Source organism: Ostrea edulis, chromosome 10, assembly GCF_947568905.1.
Source record: "Ostrea edulis chromosome 10, xbOstEdul1.1, whole genome shotgun sequence".
NCBI lineage: Eukaryota > Metazoa > Mollusca > Bivalvia > Ostreida > Ostreidae > Ostrea > Ostrea edulis.
Window position 1 is genome coordinate 9,378,483 of NC_079173.1, and position 22,881 is coordinate 9,401,363.

Genomic DNA, 22,881 nt, shown 5'->3' on the forward strand with positions numbered 1-22,881 from the left:
AAGTAAAACATAATGATTTAAAGTTAAAAAAACACATTGTTTCACTCCTGAAACCTTGACCAGCTCACATGGATATATATTGGTATTTAGTGTTGGTAGGTTTTGGTTCTTTTTGGGTGGATTTTGCATAATGTAGTGAATTTCAGTTAGTTGTAGCACAGTAACATGGAGTGAGCTTGCTTGCTTCCTGATATCTAGTCAATCACTTTTTAAGACATAAATATTTTTCAAACTCGCATTGCACATATTTGTTTGCATTTTTGGTAGGAGTGTTTTATATGCTCACTATATATGTCATCTTCATATATAGATGTGTAATTGTTTGCAAAAAGAGGAGACATCTAAATTCCTAATAAAAATGATAATTACATTTAAATCATAATTGTGCACTTCATGTACTTTTTACATGCAAAATCATTTCATATAATTATATGGTTTTTGTACTTTCTGTCCATATCTGTAAGTCTGTCTGTCACAAAGTCTTAAATTGAGCATTAAAATGCTTCTCCTCCTGTATGGATTATCTGATAAACTTGAAACTTTGTACAATGCTTCATTGCCATTTGCAGATGTGCACATTGTTGGGAGAGGATTTATTGTTATCCTAAAAGTTATAGTGGTTCGATCCAAGAGGGATGGGGGTGTAAAATAGCTTGTGACCATTTCTCCTAGTTGCAAACATATTGGAGAGTCTTGAATTTTTTTTTTTTTTTTTTTTTTTTTTTTTTTTTTTATACAATACTTCATTATCATTTAATGATGTCTAGATTTCTCTGACCCAGGAATCTAATATTTTCCTAAAATCTACAGTGGATCAAAAACAATTATTTTAAGTGTTGTTTTTTTTTTTTTTTTTTACCCTTTATTGAATAATCTTTGTAAAATTGCATGTGCAAAGTAAAGATGCTTTGAAAATTCAATTACAAAATTAAACATTTCACTGGTTTGTTAAGGTACTCATTACACTAAAGCTTTATGACACTATGTTACAAGATGGCGATTTAAATGTTTTGGGAAAGTATTTGTATCGATCGATTTATTCGTCTATAACACCATAGCTAAGTGGTTAATTAATAAAGCATTGGGCAAGAGAGAGAGAGAGAGAGAGAGAGAGAGAGAGAGAGAGAGAGAGAGAGAGCATTGGGCTGGTGAACTACAGATCTTGAGCTCAAATCCACCAGTCTTTTGTTCATGTGTTGAAATAATATTTTTGAAAATCATGTTTTTATCCAAATTTGCATTTTTTGCTGTTTTTGGCATACACACTTATTGTATATCATCAGATCTTTTTTAAAATATTAAATCAATTTGTACTGATTTGAGAAACTATTTTCCGGTGTAGTGAGCCACCTTAAATGTAAACATAAAAAGACTCCAGTCTTTGTTTACATGACACAGAATGAAGGCTAAAATATTGCTTTTATTCCTGCATCCAGAAGGTTAAAATTTTGGCTGTGAACACAGATTCAGTTATACTTTTCATGTTTAACATTTAAAAAAATGAAAACAAAATTTAAAAAAACAAAACAAAAACGTAAACGTCCTGCTTGAGAATTTTTCACTTGTATGGAGACGTCACCATTGCCAGTGAAGGGCTGCAACATTTAGGTCTATGCTCGGTGCTTATGCCCCTTTGAGCAGGGGTGGATTAATATTGTGTCACACATTTAGGTAATGTCATATAACTGTAAACAATGTCTCTAGAGGATTTGGGTGTTGCTCAACCGGAAATTTAATAAATTAATGCATAAGATTGGGTCATACTTCTTTTTGGACTAGAACATCCAGGACTGAACTTTCTTAGGGTCGAGATGTCTGTTAACCGTTTATTCGTATTTACCTGTCAAAGTCTTTTTGACGCTTAAGGTATAGGAGAAAGTACTTTGACTTCAGAATGAATGTGATTGTCAGAGGGAGAATGATGGACCGAAGCATGCATTTTGTAAAATGATTCTTGTGTTGTTAAATCTTCGAGAATCTTGTTGGAGATGTCTGATTCGGTTCACGAAACAACTTAGCATCATCTAGCAGTAGCAGATTTCACCGTAAGCACTTAATTAACACTAATTTTAATATATTGTAAACAAGTTGTAACTGTAAGCTAGGCTATTCCAAAATTCCACAACATATCAGAGGAACCCCATAATGATAAGAGTAGGGGTATATACCACACACCCCTAATAAAAGCATTGGGATTACTGAATCAGAATGACAATTGGGGTGGGGACGATAAAAGCCGAATTTTCGAATTATTTTGAAGCGAAGTTTTGAGTAAGAAATGGTGCCATTCCTTTTGGGTTATTTTTTTCATTGGGGATGGTACCATAGGGCCTACTATTATTATTACAGACAAAAATACCGGTTCCTGTGAATATTCACACCTGACGACCTGTAAAGGGTTGTAAATAGTGAATGTGAACAGCTGCATGTAAATAAGTTAGTGTTCTAACTGCATAATTTAATACCGTTCAATTTTATTCTAATATTTTTGTGATAGGGTTATATGTATACAATTAAAATTGCATGGGAAAGAGTTTAGTAATGCAGAGCTCTAATATAATTTAATTTCTCATGTTGTTTAGACATTTATCCATTAACACATGTATAGGTCTACATAATTTAGGAGTGTAATTACTAGATATAAAGTTAATGTCATTCCTTAGCTTGCAAGTACATTCTTAAGAATCATGACAAACAACACTCTTTAAGATACAATTTTCTGCTTTATTAATATATTCATGGGATAAAAGTCCCCATCCTGTGTTTTATTTGGGATATTTATTCCCATTCATGCTCAAATAGGATATTCACTGCCATTTCATGTTCATTATGGGACATTTCCTCCTATGGGACATTGTATCCCATTTTAAATTTAAATATGGGAGTTAAAATCCTATGGGAGAAATTATATTTTTTCTCCCATAGGATTTTTGGTGGGAGTGAAAATCCCCCAAGTGGGATTAAAAATCCCTCCAAAATCCCATGGGATTTTTTGATTTCAGGTGAAATATCTTAAAAACTACAATAGTTACAAGTGTAAATGTTGGTGCATGTCTTGTGGACATAAAATCCCATCTTTTTTGTAAAGGGTTTATTTGTATCCTTAATAAAAGGGTTGGCGAAACTCCGGACTTTTGTCGTGTCCAGAGTTAAATGTCGCACTGTTAATTCCATGTCCAATTTCATTATCGCTAGAAATGGTGGCTACATTAATTACTCCGACTTGCAAAACTGTACCCCTACGTTATACCCAGATGGTATTCATCTCTCTAATATTGCCCAAACTGTATTTTTGAATGGTATACTAGCAGGTTTGTATAAAATTATATGTGAAAATGTCCAATTTATCCACCTCTACGTCAATAGGTCAGGTTTGTCATGGCATGGGCAAAATATGCCCACTTGTGGCGAATGTCTTCAGGCATCAGATAATGCGATCTGACGCCTTCGGACATATGGCTGAATTCTGCTTGAAGCTCTGCCGCAGATTCTGTTAATTTGCCAGAGTCTCTGGCCAATAATTTGGGCTTCCGTCATTGTGTCATTTTCATTGTTTCTACATCATACACTATTGGAAAAGTCGATGTAGACCATTGTGTGTAAAATCCATTTACCACTTAACTTCATTGACCTATGAATATTGAACTCTTATTGATGATGAACTTCATTGTGAATATTGGTTAAACATTGACGATTCTTGGTCATTGAGAATATGGAATATAATCATTGATGTCTCATTGCTCATTGTGAATTTTCATTTATTATTTATACATTGTATTGTATTTTTTGTTCGGTCATTTATATTTTAGAATAAGTAAAGCCATGACAAAAACTGCCAACACACTTGTTTGTTTGCTCTACTCTGTCGAAATAATTTTGGTACATATCAGAAAATTTAGAAGTTGATTCCATTCAATGTAAATGTTAATAACATAGATGCTTACGGCAAACTAACAACTCAACTTTATGACAAACGGGATAATTTCAGCTTCTCCGTCGTCAACTTCCCATATTTATGTAGCAATATTCAATTACCACCTGCATATGGTGTTGATGTCTCTCACCTGATTCGATACACAAGAGCTTATTAAGTGTATGATCAGGTTTTAGATCGAGGCAAGCTACTGACAAACAAGTTGATAGTACAGGGGTTTCAACAGTTTCGTTTAAAGACAGTATTTCGCAAATTTTGTAGCTGTTATAACGACGTAGTTTGCTAATACAACCTGTCAAATGCTGTCTGACGTGTTTCATACCGATTGATAGGTCGTTCGTTGCGCACTAATTTTGACTGCGGATTGGTTTGTTTATCTAATCAAGATATTGGGCTCATGGAGTATGTGATTGATCTACAACGGATGCTTACTCCTCCTAGGAACCTGGTACCACCAAGAGACCTAGGAAATGTGGAAAATCATAAATCAGTCTACCTGTGTATGTTAATACTAAGGAGGGGTCAGTAACATGTCCCATGTGATAAATACATGAGTACTGGTCATCCCAGTATCCCAGGCACCCTGCAAGCAGTTGTGGCACGGTTCTCCGTCTCCGAGTCCTACAACTCCATACCTTAGGATAACTGCACCGTGTATGCATTTGATATATTTTGCACTCCACTACATACTTACAGATATATGTAGCATGATTATAAAACTGAAATTGATTCAAAGATGATGGTTTTAGGGATAGGGATATAGATGAACAAAAAGATCGAAAATTGATATGGCTGTTGGGTGAATTGTTTAAGTGATCTAGAAGACAGGATCTGAACTGGAACCAGGGTAGAGGTCAATGTCGAACTAATCAGCAAGTTGGTACTTTTAGTTACAGATAACATCTGCATGACTGAGCAAAAGTGATTGTTTACATAAAAATGTACAAATGCTCAGTGACATATACATGCAATATAGTCTAGGACTTTAAGATGAACATACTGCACACCTGAAGTGAATGACGCCATGATAAAATACTTATTGCACATCTACAGGACACCACCAATCATCTTCCAAAAGATTATTTGGCTACTGCGTAAATTGTCAGAGGAGTTCTGGGAATCGGGGTTTTTATTTTTATTTTTAGAGAAAAAAAAAACCCATTGTTTTCCGACCCTGAATAATTTGGGCCCCAGGATGAAAATGAAAATTCTGAAACCTTACTGCACTTCTCCAGGACCTTAGAAATAATTTTCCACGAACCAGGGCGACAACAAACTACCAGAACGTTTAAGAAAGTGCGGGTATCGAAGATACAGCAAAATATATAGAACAGCAACGTTCATGGATTTGCAAAATTAAAATAACTTATACAGATTTTTTTTTTTGGAGGGGGGTAAGTTTGACAGCAATTTCATAATTTATCATATTTAAAGATGACAACTAAATGTATGTTTCGATAAGTAAAATGAATACAATTTATCGTATGGAATGTTGTTTATTCCAATGATTTCTAAAAAAAAAAAAAAAAAAAAAAAAAATAAAAATAAAAAAAATATAGAGTTCGGAAGGTGTAATATACTTCGTTACTAGCTTGAAAATACGGATGTATATTTAATTGCTGTTATAAAATTTAGAAATTCATTTCAAAATTAAGGATTATCTTCCTCATGCATAGCTCTTATCCTTGGGTGAATTTGGCTCCACTTTTTGGCACGCTGTTTTTGGCTATATTTAGCTCTAAAACTTCATAGTTATTTCGGATTTCAAATATTTCGGTTGAGCATCACTGAAGAGACATTATTTGTCGAAATGCGCATCTGGTTCATGAAAATTGGTACCATATAAGTTTTACATATTTCAACTTTTGGAGATCAAGTCGCTTATTTTGAAGGAATTTTATATTCGTATTTATTATAACCAAACTACGCCAAAGTAATTCATCCAATTTTTTTTTTTTATAAATAATGCGACTTTTGTTCACTTGTAGCGTCAGTGTAATACATGCATACATCTGCAATATATCGACCTTGCCTAGATAAGAGTTGAAGTGGGGTGAATAACAGATTTTGTGCAGTTGTTAGCATTTGCATGCATTAGTCACCCAGTGAGAGTCTATTCGTGGAACACTCATCTTATGTGACAGTAGATTTGCAGTGCTTTCTGTCTAGACAGCTAACATGTCGTCCCCTGCAACTCCCCGAGATCTGAAGCAGTTGGTGAGAGACGGACTGAGTACCCTTCTCTTTTGTTTCGGTTACAAAACAGGGATACTCGATGCCCTCATAGAAATACAGCCTTGCACGGCAGAGGAACTCAGTCAAAAGTCAGGAAAAAGGTTACGGTAAGTAGAACCTTAAAAACAGCGCGTAGTTCAGAAATGTCCCTTTCTCCCTGACAATTATTTTTGCGTACTCAAACAAAATGTTTAAACAGTAATTTATAGCCCCAGTATGTGATACAGTACCGTATAAACCGTGGTCATCTAGAAGAATATTGTCTATAGAACCATATAAATTGTGGACATCTTGAAAACATTTCTACTATCATATTGAAGGTGTTGCAGTTAAACAATTGAATATTTATAAGAACCTCTGACCGCTCATGAACATGCAAATAATTCATGTCGTAACATTACCCTATAGAAATTTGTGCATAACTTTAAAAAAAAAAACTGCGAAAAATCCTAATATTGTTGGTAAATATATATACAGTAAAACTCGAATATAGCGAATACGGATATAGCGAAATTACGGCTATAGCGAAGTGAAAACGATTTCCCCGGCAAATTCTTTATATATTCTATATAAAAATCTGCGTCTATAACGAACACGGATATAGCGAATTTACGGATATAACGAAGTAAATTCCTTTTGAATTAAAAATGAACGTAAATATCACCTTTTATAACGAATTTATTTTTTTCATTTTAAACTCTATGTGATTTTTAACAATCGTTTTCCATTGACATAAAGGATCAACACTTATTACAAAATTTCTGTTTGTATTTTTTCAAAAAAGGTTGTTAACGCAAAATACTTACACATACGTTTAGGAAATATATTGTCGGTATTGTTTACTATTCTCGTTAATTAAATTTGAAGTTTGATTGCATTTATTTTATCGTACACTCCTTTATTTGTGTAAAGCAACAAGTAAATGACAATTGCAATAGACTGTACATGTATGTTTTGCGCAAAAGTTTATTGTCATTTCTTTCGACATGTTCTTGCATGACTTAATAATCCATCAAGATAGATTATCATATATAAATCAATGTGTATACTTCTTGTATAAACATATTTCTTCTCGAAAATATATAGGCTTCATTTCTCTTAAAGACAATACAAATGCAAGTATATCGATTGCTGCTTTCTTATAGAACTGATATACATGTAGAACAAATCAGTTTTATAACGAATTCGTTATATTTGAATTATGAATTCGCTATAAACGTATAGCGAATTACGCTTATAGCGAAGTTTTATAGAGGGTCCCCAGAAATTCGCTATATCAGAGTTTTACTGTACAATGTACTATATTGATATCTGGTTCTCGCATGAAAATCTATTTTTTGAAATTAGTTGATTTTATTTATTTGATGTGTAACTGCGTCTTATACTATATAGTACTTTATAGATACGGTTCTATCAGGCCGTTCCAATATTAATTACATCGGCTTGTTAGATATAAATTGATATTATATTATTACACAAATGTGATTTCTTGATTGGCATGCACTTTCTTTATATCGGGGTGGCCTATTAGATTTTTGATGTTGTGTCTTGATAAACTTTTTTTCTTCTTTCCCCCATTATACTTGGTTTAGATAACATATAGTTATATAAGTGGTGATGATTTTCGGCATTTAATCTTTGATATATAGTGCAAATGCATTTATTTTAACTACTCTTTCAGTATGTTACTTCTGATGTTGAATAAACTTAAATTTTGTATATTAATTGTAAATGTTCGTGTTTAAGCATGACCCGATAAACCTCGGTTGTCAGAATTCAACTTTTGTATATTAATTACAATCGTTTATTCTTCCTCAATGCATAATTACACAACATTTAATTCAATTTACAATGTACATGTACATAATGTCAGCATGAATTAGCACTGACAAAATTGCTAAACTCGAATCCCGGATGTTTCAATGTAATGCGCCGCTGTAGTATGTGTGTTGTTTACATTAGCCCCGCTCATACATAAGGTCATTCACATATCAAAATATATAAATTCCACGACTGAAATTAAAAAGCATTGAAAATGTTATTTTATGCTAATAAATGTTGATGCTTACTGATATCGTGTTGTTCTACTGATAGCGAGCGAAGCGAGCTTTTAGGCCTAAATGTTACCGGTAACTCGTGTAGTAAAATTCCAAAATTTGGGCTGCATTGTTTACTTTCGAGTCAAGTGACTTATGCAAGACTCCATAATACGCCTGTACACCTTTTATCAAGATTTTATCATTGACTAGCATTGAACACTTTCCAACACGGAGATTACGCAACGGGATTACTCACTGTTAATATCGTGAAGATATCCAGGTCATTTAACACTTCTACAGACTGTGGTGTTTAAACACAAAATATTTCAGTATCAGCTTAATTTTCCATTTTCCGCGTTTAAAAAATAAGCAATATGAACAAGAGGCCTATAGACCTATGTGTATGTCAGGAAGCTTTCATGTAAATATAAACTTTTCTAACCCAGTGGTTCTTTAGAATATTTTTAAAGATTTCCCCTAATAGATATATTTGCATGTAAAACTTTGATTCCCTATTTAGGCCCTTCCTATCCCAGGGTCATAATTTTAACAAACTTGAATCTGCACTATGTCAGGTAGATTTTATGTAAATGTGTACTATTCTGACCCAGTGGTTTTTGAGAAGAAGAAGAGTTATGAAGATTTGCCTTATATTTTTTATTATAAAAATTTGACCCCTATTCTGGCCCCATCTCACCCCCGGGGAACCATGATTTTTACAAACTTGAATCTGCACTATTTCAGGGAGCTTTTGTGTAAATTTCAGCTCTTCTGGCCCAATGGTTCTTGAGAAGATTTTTAAATGACCCCATCCTAAATCTGCATTTTTGTAATTATTTCCCCTTCTGAAAGAGGCATAGCCCTTCATTTCAACAAACGTAAAAGCCCAAGGATGCTTTTTGCCAAGTGTGGTAGAAATTGAGAAAAACTTACAAACGGACAGACGTACAGACGATGACATTTGAGCTTTCAATTGTTTCATATTCAATAATAATTAAATATTTACAATAGGTGTGACAGCAATGTTAATACTTTATTTTCAACCATGCATAACAAAGGAAATATAAACATCATTGACATCAAATTAAACATTTCCGGACAAGCTGAAATATGTTTAAATATTTTCACCGTGGAAAAGGTACAGACATAAACCGGGAGATCACATAAATTCATTTTCCAAGACAAGAAATATAATTCAGAAGGAAAAAGTAATGTCTCTGGGACTTCTGTGGATTCAGAAGAGCGATGGTCATGGTACTAAGACTTATCTCCTGATTTAGTTTTTATATCAAAATTAATTTTTTAAATGGATCTAAAGAATTCCACTATTTGTTGTCTTCACCTTGTCATTCATTAATAAAACAGACAATGCCAACTTAGCTGGGCTGCAGTAATCTCTGGAACGACCCTCCAGATGACATCAATGGGGGGGGGGGGTCAACATCTCTTGAAATTTTCAAACAATGTCTTAAAACTCACTTTTATCAATTACCGTTTTAGATTCTAACTTGTATAAACTGTTTTTTTTTTAATTATCAAACACACACAAAAAATTAATCTACAGATCTTAATCATGTTTTATTTTGAGAATTTTTACAGATATAACGTTTTATATCCACTCCACTTTGGCTCCACTTTTTTGGCACGCTGTTTTTGGCTATATTTAGCTCTAAAACTTCATAGTTATTTCGGATTTCAAACATTTCGGTTGAGCATCACTGAAGAGACATTATTTGTCGAAATGCGCATCTGGTTCATCAAAATTGGTACCGTGTAAGTTTTACATTATGACCCCTGGGTCGAGTCCTCTGCTGGTGGACTGTTAGTTCCCGAGGGTCTCTACAGCCCAGTAGCTAAGTACTTCGTTACTAGCTTGAAAATACGGATGTATATTTAATTGCTGTTATAAAATTTAGAAATTCATTTCAAAATTAAGGATTATCTCCCTCATGCATAGCTCTTATCCTTGGACAAATTTGGCTCCACTTTTTTGGTACGCTGATTTTGGCTATATTTAGCTCTAAAGCTTCATAGTTATTTCGGATTTCAAACATTTCGGTTGAGCATCACTGAAGAGACATTATTTGTCGAAATGCACATCTGGTTCATCAAAATTGGTACCGTATAAGTTTTACATACTGTCATTTAATTTCATTTAATTCTGTTTCATCGTTGCATCCTCTTCTTACCTTGTTTTATATCTGGCACTATGTAAATGTTATATTCGTATCAGCAAATGGGTGTTTTCCCTGTTTCCAGTATCAGAAATCAGTGGAATTTCTGTTATAATCCGTCCTTGAAGTGTATTTAAAACTGTGTTATGTAATCATGCTTTTTTTCTTTCCGACAGATACCTACAAGAATGGCTCAGTGGTATGATAGGAGCAGGAATTGTCAAACTCCACGACGACGGAAAATATTCACTTCCGTACGACGAAGCTATAATACGACAATGGGGTCACAATTCCACCGTCATTCCAATTTTCTATGAGCAATTTCAAAAACTGGAAAATGTTATGGAAAAAGATGGACCGAATGGTTTGTTTATTATAAGTTAATTTACACAGTAAAATGTGCAGCGAATGTTTCACGTCCATTGAAATCAAACACATGCAATATGTGTATCGCACGTATATTTCAACCACTTGTTGAATTTCTGTTCAGAAACGTATGTTATATGTACGTGTGAGAACATGTTTCACATACATGCACATGTACATATACCATACGTTATTTTATCCATACGTTTTACATCTGCTGCATGTATTATATATGTAAGAAAAGGTGAAGATAACGAAAAGTGATCAATCTCATAATATCTATCAGCAATATGAAATTAAGAGTTAAGCAAATTTGGACCCGTGGATATACTAGAGGTAGGATCGGGTGTCTAGGAGAAATAAGCACCCCCTGTCGATCGGGCACACCCGCTGTGAGCCCTATACTTAATTAGATAAACGGAGCAATCCGCAGTCAAAATCGGTGTGCAACGACCACTGTATCTACACCTTTTTATTCGGTGGTGAGGACATGACAGGTATGCCAGATGTCTGTACATTCTTAAATTCTGACTTTCCTGGGGTAATCTCTGATCAGTTCTACCTGTGTCTATCTTAAAACAACCGTTGGTTGCCAGCAATACTTGCCCTACGTTTACGTGAACCTTCAAAGTTAAAGTAGTTGAAATAATTGGCCTTGTCCCGGCTTTTTGCACGATTCACAAGACATAATTTTAACTAGAATGAAAGAAGAGATATGTTTACTTGTACTTCCAATGGTTATCGACCTAAATCTAAATAAAAGCTTTACAAAGAGCAGTGAAAATGAAATTTGGCAACCATTTTACTAAATACTCTGTGTTAAGGAATTAAAACACACAGCTCAAAGTAACAATGGTAAAAAAAATGATCCCAATGGAAGATTACAATTTTTTAAATTGATCATTACTTTTTGTCAGAAGTATTTTAGTTTGACCAACTGTCTGATATTTGAACTGAGGAAAGTAAACGAGTACTCAGTCAGAAATGTTAATCCCCTGCAGGATCTCTGTCAGTGATCCATCAAGCGTGTCTACGGCATCTCTTTCACTGATCCATCAAGTACGTCTACAACATCTGTCTCAGTGATTCATCAAGTACGTCTACAGCATCTATCTCAGTTAGTCATCAATCATGTCTATAACATCTCTCTCAGTGATCCATCAAGCATGTCTATAACATCTCTCACAGTGATCCATCAATCATGTCTATAACATCTCTCTCAGTGATCCATCAAGCATGTCTATAACATCTCTCTCAGTGATCCATCAATCATGTATATCACATCTCTCTCAGTGATCCATCAAGTACGTCTACAGCATCTATCTCAGTTAGTCATCAATCATGTCTATAACATCTCTCTCAGTGATCCATCAAGCATGTCTATAACATCTCTCTCAGTGATCCATCAAGCATGTCTATAACATCTCTCTCAGTGATCCATCAATCATGTCTATCACATCTCTCTCAGTGGTCCATCAATCAAGTCTATAGCATCTCCCTCGGAGATCCATCAAGCATGTTAACCACATCTCTTTCATTGATTCATCAAGCATGTCTATAACATATCTCTCATTAATTCATCAAGCATGTCTAAAGCATCTCTCTCCGGGATTCATCAATCATGTCTATAGCATATCTCTCATTGATTCATCAAGCATGTCTACAGCATATCTCAGTGATCCATCAATCATGTCTACCACATCTCTCTTAGTGATCCATCAAGCATGTCTGCAACATCTCTTTCAGTGATCCATCAAGCATGTCTGCAACATATCCTCAGTGATCCATCTAGCATTTCTACAACATATCTCTCCAGCACGTCTAAAACATCTCTCTCAGTGATCCATCAAGCATGTCTATAACATCTGTCTCAGTGATTCATCAAGCATGTCTATAACATTTGTCTCAGTGATTCATCATGCATATATACAACATCTCTCCCAGTGATTCATCAAGCATGTATACAACGTATCTCTTAGTGATCCATCAATCATGTCTATAGCATCTCTCTCAGTAATACATCAAGCACGTCTAAACACCACACACAAAATTCTTTATACATATTGATAGTGTCATGGAACACTTCAACAACAAAGTCATAATCTATGTATCCAATAAGGACCTGTGACATAGCATTAATTGATAGCGTGTTGGTTTTTTTCTTGCTACGCCCCGGAAAATTATCCTAACTTTTTGGTACCTCAATTTTCATCTACAGTATAGCAGAATACATACTCGTACACTTTCATCAATTACTATATTTCAGAGACAACCTCAGTATCAAACGAAAAATGAAAACAAAATGCAATTTCAATGAATATTCACCAAGTTTTATTTTCTTACAAATGACTGAATTTAAACCAACATAATATGGTCATATATTTTGTTGAATTATATATTGAAAGAATTGATTGCTAATGTTACTTCGTGTGCATTCGCCTTAATTTCTAAATCATTTAGAATTAAGTTTAAGAAGGAATACTACACCATCATAATTGCTGATTTTATTTTGAAATATGAATATAGATACAAGAATCCTCAATGGTGTACATGTATATTCCTTTTAAATCTAATCACTTACAGCATGTAGGTGGGCAGCCTATTAGGCTTACATGCCGACTGATTATCTGTAGTTTGTGTGTTTGAGTCTAGCAAGGGGTTTATCTTTCCCCAGATTGCTTTTTACTAAAACTGCATTTTATTTAAAATTTTCAATTTTAAAATACATTATAGCTGTTTTTTCCACGGGGTTATAATTTTGGCTTATTTTAGCGGTTAGATAGCTTTCCGCCAATATGTCAATCGCCAGATATGAACCCAATTGCGACTTCAGTATTTGAAAGAGACACAACTCTTACCTGTCCCCATTTATTCCGCTAAAATTATTAGCATACATTTCAGCCAGCAAATCGCCCAATGTTAGACCCGCGAAATAAACCCACTATACGGTATTACTGTACATATCAACCACCTCCAATTCATATCAAATTTTTCTGGTGTGTTATTACTCCTTTAAGACCATGCTTCAAAACTAAAACAAAATATGCATTCAAAGAGTAAAACAATTAGTAAAATTATAATAGAAATCCTAATATGAATATCGTTTTGAATGAATTAACAAATGAACTTTATGCTAAAAAGGATTTCTCCAGTTTCTCCATCGTCAAATTCCCATATGTAGTGTACAATACTCCACTATCGCCTGCATATGATGCCCTTGTATCCCGAGTAATTTGACAAGTGTTATCATGTTGTCGGTTTAGAAGTTTACTATCGATTTTTAAACCGAGGTATGCCACTACTTGATAATATAATGGCGTCGGTGGCCGAGTGGTTAGGCCGTCAGACTCTCAACTGAAAGGTCGTGGGTTCGAGTCCTGGCCGCGGCAGGGCTGACGTTGTGTCCTTGGGAAAGGTACTTTACATGAATTTCCTCACTCCACCCAAGTGTAAAAGGGATACCTGGCTATAGACAGTGAAAGATATTGTTAGAATGTTAGTGTTCTAGTGCTTGTAATGACAGCTTGCACTGTATGCTTCGAAGGAGGCTGAGAGAGTTCTAGATTGATATAAGGTCTGCCGGGGTAATAATGTACATTGATTATTGTAAATCGCTTTGAGCAGCATACGCTGGAAAAGGCGCTATATAAAACCAGTCATTATTATTATTATTATTATATTTAATTCCAATCTTATTCAAAGTTAGGATTTCACAAATTCCGTGGTAGCTATGATAATCTTGTTGAAAATACAACCTGTCGTTAAGGCAAATGTTGTCTGGAATATTTCATAATAACTGTTAGGCTGTTCTTTACACACTGATTTAGACTACGGATTAAAACAGTTTACTTGATCAATACATAAGGCTCATGGCGGGCGTAACCGGTCAACAGAAGATATTTACTCTTCCTAAGCCATCTGATCCCACCTCAGGAATCCGTTATTTCTCCAACTTTCAATTTTGAGATTGATATTGTTCATATGCTATATCTTGTTCTCAGTATGATAAATGTTAAGACAGGTAACAGACAAATTAAATGTTTTCAGCAGTCTCGTAAGTATTTCGCAATTGCTATGGTCGTTTTAATGATCGAATTTGCAAATACAATTTGTCAATTAAGTCGCTACTGTCTGACAAGTTTCATACCAATTGTTAGACCGGTCTTTACATAGTGATCTTAACTACGAATTTTTCCATTTACCTGTTTAAAATATAGGTGCTTAGGGTTGGTGTGGCCGGTCAACAAGGGATACTTACCACTCCTAGGCACCTGGTCCCACCAACAAGATGTCTAAGTTTTAAAGTTTACATCTAGTAATATTACTATACTTCGTATGTCAATCTGGTTAGCCCAGTGGGTAGATCATCTAACTGGTATTACAAGGATCCTAGGTTCGATTTTCGATTGGTCCAAAGTTTATTTCTTTTTCATTGTTACAATAATTTAGTAATGTCCTTATATACAATTTTTTGTAATAAAGAAGTCAGCTTTTCATTTTTGTTTCCTTGCCACAACCAGGAACTATCTAAATATGCCAATTTTAAAATATATACCAAGTTTTTTTGCAGAAAAGTTGTGAACAAGGATTAACGTGGTGTGATGGAATCAATATCCCCAAAAGTAGAATAGATTATGTTTTTATTTCAGAATAGGCATGCTTCCCATTGAATAATATATATTTAAGAAAATCACCCAATGTAGACAATAACAGGTTAATTGATCACCAAGGCATTGTATTTTAACTGTGCACATCAGAAAACTCTAGTGGTGTAGGCTATTGGAAACTAGATACATCATTATTAAATGATGAACTTTTCTGTAGAAAATTAATACATACATACACATACATATCCTCTCTGGGCCCTATGGACTCTTGAGGCCGGCCAACATCCCTCGCCATCTTGACCTGTCTGCTGCCACGACTTCAGCTCTCTGCCAAGTGGTCCATCCGAGATTGTTCCTTTCGCTTTCAACTGTACTTCGCCAGGTATTCCTTGGTCTTCCAGTTCTCCTCTTCCCTTCTGGCGTCCATGTTAGTGCAATCTTTATATTTCTGTTGTTGTTCCTTCGCAGAACATGGCCAATCCATCTCCATCTACGGACTTTGATGCTGATTGACAATGGTATGGTATTTGTCCGTCTATAGAGATCATCATTTGAGATCTTCTCCGGCCAGTAGGTGTTGAGTATTGTACGAAGGCATTTGCGCTGGAAGGTATCTAATCTTTCCTCATCTTTTTTAGTTGTTCGCCATAACTCTGCACATGAGGACATATATTACATTGGTGTTGAAGAGGCGCAGTTTAGTATCACTTTTGAATTTAGATGACTTCCAGATCTTGTTTATTGCACTAAAGGCTGATCTTGCAAGCCCGAGTCTTCTGGTTATATCAAATTCGGTGCCACCAGTTTTGTCCATAGTAGCTCCAAGGTATAAGAAGGAATCGGTGTATTCTACTTCCTTGTTATCGATTTTCACTTTTTGATTGGTTTTGCAGTTCATTCTCATTGTCATTGTTTTCTTGGCATTGATGTTTAGGCCGGTGTTATTGGCTACTGTGTGCAGTCTTTCAGTCTTTTCTTGCAAATCAGCGAATCGGCTGGATAATAAGGCGAGGTCATCAGCATAGTCGAGATTTTCCAGTCTGCTGGTGAATTTCCATCTGATGCCACGATTTCTGTTGTTTGTATTTCTCATTATCCAGTCAACAATGATAATGCAAAGGAATCCTGACATGACACAGCCTTGTTTGACTCCAGATTTTACCTCGAACAAGTCCGATGTTTTGCCATCTTCTAGCACGCAGCATCTGCTTCCATCATACATGTTCTTTATGATATTGATGAATGTTTCTGGTATGCCATAGTGCTTTAGTATCATCCACATTTTCTCTTGAATGATGCTGTCGAAGGCTTTCTTGAAATCTATAAAATTAATATACAGAGGGGCGTTCCATTCCTGGCATTGTTCTAGGATGTTTCTTAGAATGTAAACTTGCTCTGTTGTGCCCCTCCCACTACGGAAGGCAGCCTGCTCGTCTATCAGTTCTTCCTCAACACCTTCCCTAATTCTATCAATGATGATTCTGGAGAAGACCTTGGATGGTACCGATCGACAGTAGGGAAATTCCTCTATAGTTGTCACACAGAGTCAAGTCCCCCCCCCCTTTTTTTTGGTAATATGACAATCAATGATCGTTTCCAATCCAATGGCACTTCCTTTTCAAAAATTAAGGCAAGAAATTATAAATTGGGAAATTAATGATCCTATAAGTAAATGGGAACATGTTAAGATATGCATCAAACAAATTTGTACAAACTATTTTAAACATTTAGATAAAAGTAAGAAAAAACGTATAAAGTTTATAGAAATGCAAATAAAAAAAAATAGAATCAAAACCCTTCTCTGAAATAAATATGAACTATAAACATATACTTGAGAAAGAAATTATTATGCTGATAAATGCAGTGGAGCATACATACGCTCTAGATCTGTATGGATAGAAAAGGGAGAAAAAAGCTCGTCTTACTTTCTAAACTTTGAAAAAAGACAGCAATCAAATAACACGATCAATAAGATAAAAGACGAAAATGGAGTAGAATATATAAACACCACAGGAATAATGGATTGTCTGATTAAATTTTATAAAACTTTATATACGAGTAACATTAAAGATAATGTGAATATTCAAAACTATCTTGAGAACATTAACTGTAAAATTATTATGAACAATAACAAGAAAATGTGTGACGATGTGCCAAGTATACATGAATACAAAATGGCAGTTGATAATGGCAGTTAATAAACGATGACGTTTTGTCTATTAACAATGATAGCTTTTATTCATATGTCGATTTGATATATCCCTGTGAGCTCGAAATAAAGGACACCACAGAGTCGTCCACTTCTGCTTCATACTTAGATATTTTATTGAAAGTAGACATTAACGGCAAACTGACAACTCAACTGTATGACAAACGGGATGATTTCAGCTTCTCCATCGTCAACTTCCCACATTCATGTAACAATATTCCATTATCACCTGTATATGGTGTGTATATATCTCAACTGATTCGATATGCAAGGGCTTGTTCTGGGTATAGTCAGTTTTTAAATCGAGGTAAGCTACTGACAAACAAGTTGATGATACAGGGATTTCAACAGTCTCGATTGAAGTCAGCATTTCGCAAATTCTATGGTCGTTATAACGATCTAGTTCGTCAATACAACCTCGCATTGGGTCAAATGCTGTCTGACGTGTTTCATACCGATTATTAAGCCGTTCTTGGCACACTGATTTTGACTGCGGATAACTCCCTTTACCTGATCAGGATATGGGGCTCACGGCGGGTGTGACCGGTCAACAGGGGATGCTTACTCCTCCTAGGCACCTGATCCCATCTCTGGTGTGTCCAGGGGTCCGTGTTTGCCCAACTATCTATTTTGTATTGCTTGTAGGAGTTATGAGATTGATCACTGTTCGTTATCTTCACCTTGCATAATATGAAAAATAATAAGTCTCCAGGACAAGATGGTATACCAGCAGAATTCTACAAAGTTTTTTGGAATGATATCAAGGATATTTATTATATGTCTTTACTTAAAAGTATAGAAATAGGAAAATTACCATTTTCTCAAAGAAACGCAATCATTTTATTAATCTATAAAAAGGGAGAAAAAGATAATCCAAAAAATGATAGACTTATAAGCTTAACTAATGCTGATTACAAGATATTTGCTCATGTATTAGCTCATCGTTTACAAAATATAGCGAGTAAAGTAATTGGGCGTCAACAAAGTGCTTACATTAAAGGTCGATATATTGGAGAAAACGCAAGACTAATCTTAGATGTTTTTGAATATTACATGCAAAATGACTTAGATGGAATATTACTGTTTCTTGATTTCGAAAAAGCCTTTGATTCAATTGAATACAATTTCATGTTTAAAATGTTAGAGAAGTTTGGCTTTGGAGATAAATTTATTGGATTGATAAAAACGCTTTATAATAGTCATGTCTTTAGAATTAAAAATGATGGGTGGATTTCAAAATCATGTGCAATGCAAAGAGGAATTCGACAAGGACGTCGAGTATCTGCTTTATTATTCGTATTTGTAATTGAAATATTAGCTATACAAATAAAACATCATAACGACCATATACGTTGCAAAATGCTGACTTTAAACAAGACTGTTGAAACCCTTGTAACAGCAACTTCTTTGTCGAAGCCTACCTCGATTTAAAGACTGATCATACGTAGAACAAGCTCTTGCGTATTTAAAGGGGTAAACAATCCCAAAAACTTTTACAGTATAAATGATAGGATTAATTATATGTTAAAAAAATTGTCATACTATATTGTTGATATACAGCCCATATAAGCTTCAGTACTAATTTGAAAACCCCCAAAAATTGAAATTCCCACTATCTATAGAGCCTGCCATGATGTGGAACTCTTTTATATTAAATACCATTACAATAAATAATTATGACGGCACATCGTCTGTTCCGGTTTTAATGAGATTCTAAGATCATCAAAGATGTGCATGTGGTATATTTTACGAATAGATTGATGCCTTCCTGTCAAGCAGATGATTAAACTAATGCGAAGGGAGGTGTGAAAACTTTGTTTTTCGAAATTTCCGATCTAACCAATTCATCTGAAAAGAAAAGGCTGTAAACTGTGGATCCATCATTTGCGTAAAGATAAGTTGAGTTTTGAGACATTTGCATGTATATGAAGAAACGTGTACAGTGTATCGTCTGCCTGGTCTGCGACTCGACTGAATGTTCTTTGATCTTAATTTCTTCTTGCAAAAGAACGGGCTCAATGTATACGGCTCTAATCTTAACTGTTCGTGACCTGTCATGTTTACAGAGCTCCTGACATAAACCGGAAACGACGGTGTGACGTCATAAATCAAACTTCAATGGCCTCTCTCTTAGGGGAGGGTAATTCAAAATATATCATATTGATTTAATCATTCAGCAAGGATTTTTGTTGTGAAAGACTGTCATTTGTGGTATCAGTAAATAATACTTTATTCATAAAAGCAACAATGTGGTGAGGGTTGCCTTTCCCTTTAATCACTTGAGAGATATAAACACCATGTGCAGGTGACAATGGAATTTTGTTACATAAATATGGTAAGTTGACGATGGAGAAGCTGAAATCATCCCTTTTGTCATAAAGTTGAGTTGTTAATTTACCCTTAATATCCAATTTCAATCAAATATCTAAGTACGTAGCAGATGTGGAAGACTCTGATGTCTTATTCCAAGTTCACAGGGAAATATCAAATCGACATCAGAATGAAAATGATTATTGTTAATGTATAAAACGTCATTGATATATCTAAATATTGAGTTGAAGGCCACAGCGAAATATTTTTTCTCTTAATTTATATTATTTTGCATAAACTCTGCTTCATGAAAATATAAAAACAAGTCAGCTAATAAAGGAGCACAATTCGTGTCCAAGGGAATCAAAGAGACTATTGTATATAAATACATACAACACGAAACATAACAATTTATATCTAAAGTACCTCGTGTCGCAAAGAAAGCAATATAAACAACGATATTCCTTTTGTTATTACGTATAACAAACGCAATCACAATATTTATGAAACAGTTATAATGTTTTTAAGTTTAGTAATCTAGTATAGCCACGATAACTCGTATTTATTTACCCCATTGACAGGAATATCAAATATGTCTAAATTAAAGGATGGTTTTAAAGAATTTCATCTTTTGAAAAGGCATTTGGAATATAAGTACGAATACGAAATGTGGAATCAATGCCAAGTTCGTTTAAAATAGAGTTGAAATGAAGAGCCTTACAAACAAAGAAAATGTTGTTACAAGCTTTTTCAGCTGAAACCAAAATATCTTCCTCATGTAACATATCTATTTCTTTGATCACATCTGATTTACTAAACAAAGAAGAATAGATGGTACGTACTTTTGTTTTGATGTATCTAATACGCGATCTTAATATTCATCTTATACTTTCAATCCATTTTGACATGGTCTGGCAAAATCTTCGACACAATTCATAACTGTTGCCATTTGAAAGACTGAGTTCTCTGAATTTAGGACCTTTTAAGATAAGTGATTTGAGGTCCTCATGTTCAACTATATCAACATCACCATTAATGACCAAGTTCACCCGGACTGTCATTGATTACAATCTAATAAAAATCTCCAATATCTGAACCTGCACACTTAATATGTGATACATGGTGTCTGCAGTCATTGGCTTTGACGTATGACCAACATTTCCTCGTTTTTAAATCATATTCAGATAAGTTTCTTTAACTGTAGTCAAATGGTAGGGTAGTGAATTCGTATATAAATGTATAATGTCCTATTCAAAGATCATAACTTATTTACATCATTATTAATCCCATGAGATAAGCACCAGTAGTCCAAAAGTGCAATTGAAAAAGTTTTCTTTATCAACACTCAACTTAAAGTCGTTCAAATAGTAAAAAGAAACATAGCAATGGTTTCCGAATAATATGAGTTTTGGAATTTGAACTATATGCTTACTACATATGTTACCACACATACATACTAAAATATTTCCTTCTCACACAGGATATGGATATCACGGACCATTTCTCAAGTGGTTTGACATATACCGCTCGCCAGAATTTCTCCGCGACTGGAACAAGACTTTACTAGTCCCCGTACTGGAACTAAAGCAAGGTTTGATATTAATATTTAGCAGTAGTGTAGTGTATAAAAATATATAGCAAATACATTACATATGGCGTCTGAAGCATTGAAATCTATGTATATTACATTGACTTTCTTCACAGAGAAGGCTTTCACGCTGTTGGATATCGGGTGTGGTTATGGGAAACATGCCAGGGAGGTGGCCAAAATGTACCCCAGCTGTACAATATACGGTATCGACACAGACCAAGTCTCCATAGACGAAGCCAAGATGGAACTTGCAAAAGGTGGCCCGTAGAACATCCAGTACAGTTGCAGAAAAGGTTCGGACCTTCCACCGGAATGGACAGACAAATTTGATTTCGTCCTCATGAACGATGTCCTCCATGATGCATACGGTGTGGACGATATTTTGAAAGAGTTCAAGAGAGTCCTCAAACCAGATGGTTACGGAGCAGTGTTTGACCCGCCCGTGTCCTCTTACCCCGAAAAACAAGCTAACGACAAAGTAGCACAATTCTTTTTGCCAATCAGCCTTTTTTCGTGTCTTCCAGTGAGTTCTTCGGGTGAACCTGGAAATGGTTACGGCATCGGTTGGGGATACGAGCGTCGTAAACAGAAGATAGAGGAACATGGGTTCAAATTGATCAAGATTAAAGACAACGACATTGACAAAGTACAAGAGGGCATTGTCTTCCAAAAGTAGAGGCTTCACAAATTTAAAATCATTATTTTAGCTAATAACCTTAAAATGAATCGCATAACATGACCTTACCTAAACCGAACCTTTAGCTTTGTATGCAGATTTAATGCAGAGCCAGAAATGTAATACACAATGCTGTGTCTTATTATCTAATCTTAATAACATAGAAAGAATTAAGTATAACTATAAAGGTCGGCATGTATATAAATATATATATATATATATATATATACATGTATATATATATATATATATATATATATATATATATATATATATATATATATATATGTATGTATATATATATATATATATATATATATATATATATATATATATATATATATATATATATATATGTATGTATGTATATAATGAATTCATTAATATTATATGTAGACATGTAAATGTAACTTGCAAAATAAGATTTCTTTGATTACGCATGTTGTAGTTGTACATGTATGACCACTGATTTCATACAGTAGTGAAGTTTCAAACGGTTATTCATTTTTCAACAACTGCGTTTCTCTATAAACATGAGATTTGCAGAGAAGTTTCTTGCATAAATTCAGATACATCAGGAACGTGTAAACTGCGAATCAAACGAAACCGTAAATCGAAACCTTAGGAAATCAAAAGAGAAAAAGTCAACTTCAAGGTTTCCCACCAGGAATAGTACCTCTCTGCAATCAGATCAATATGTCGTTTTGCCCTTTTAGTATGGTGTCTAAGATTGATTGAAT

General features: G+C 34.6%; 1 pseudogene; it reads left to right on the forward strand.

Moving 5' to 3' along the window:
- The first annotated feature begins 6,013 nt into the window (after window positions 1–6,013).
- Window positions 6,014–22,373, forward strand: LOC130046421 (S-adenosylmethionine-dependent methyltransferase Rv2258c-like; annotated as a pseudogene).
- The last annotated feature ends 508 nt before the right edge of the window (window positions 22,374–22,881 follow it).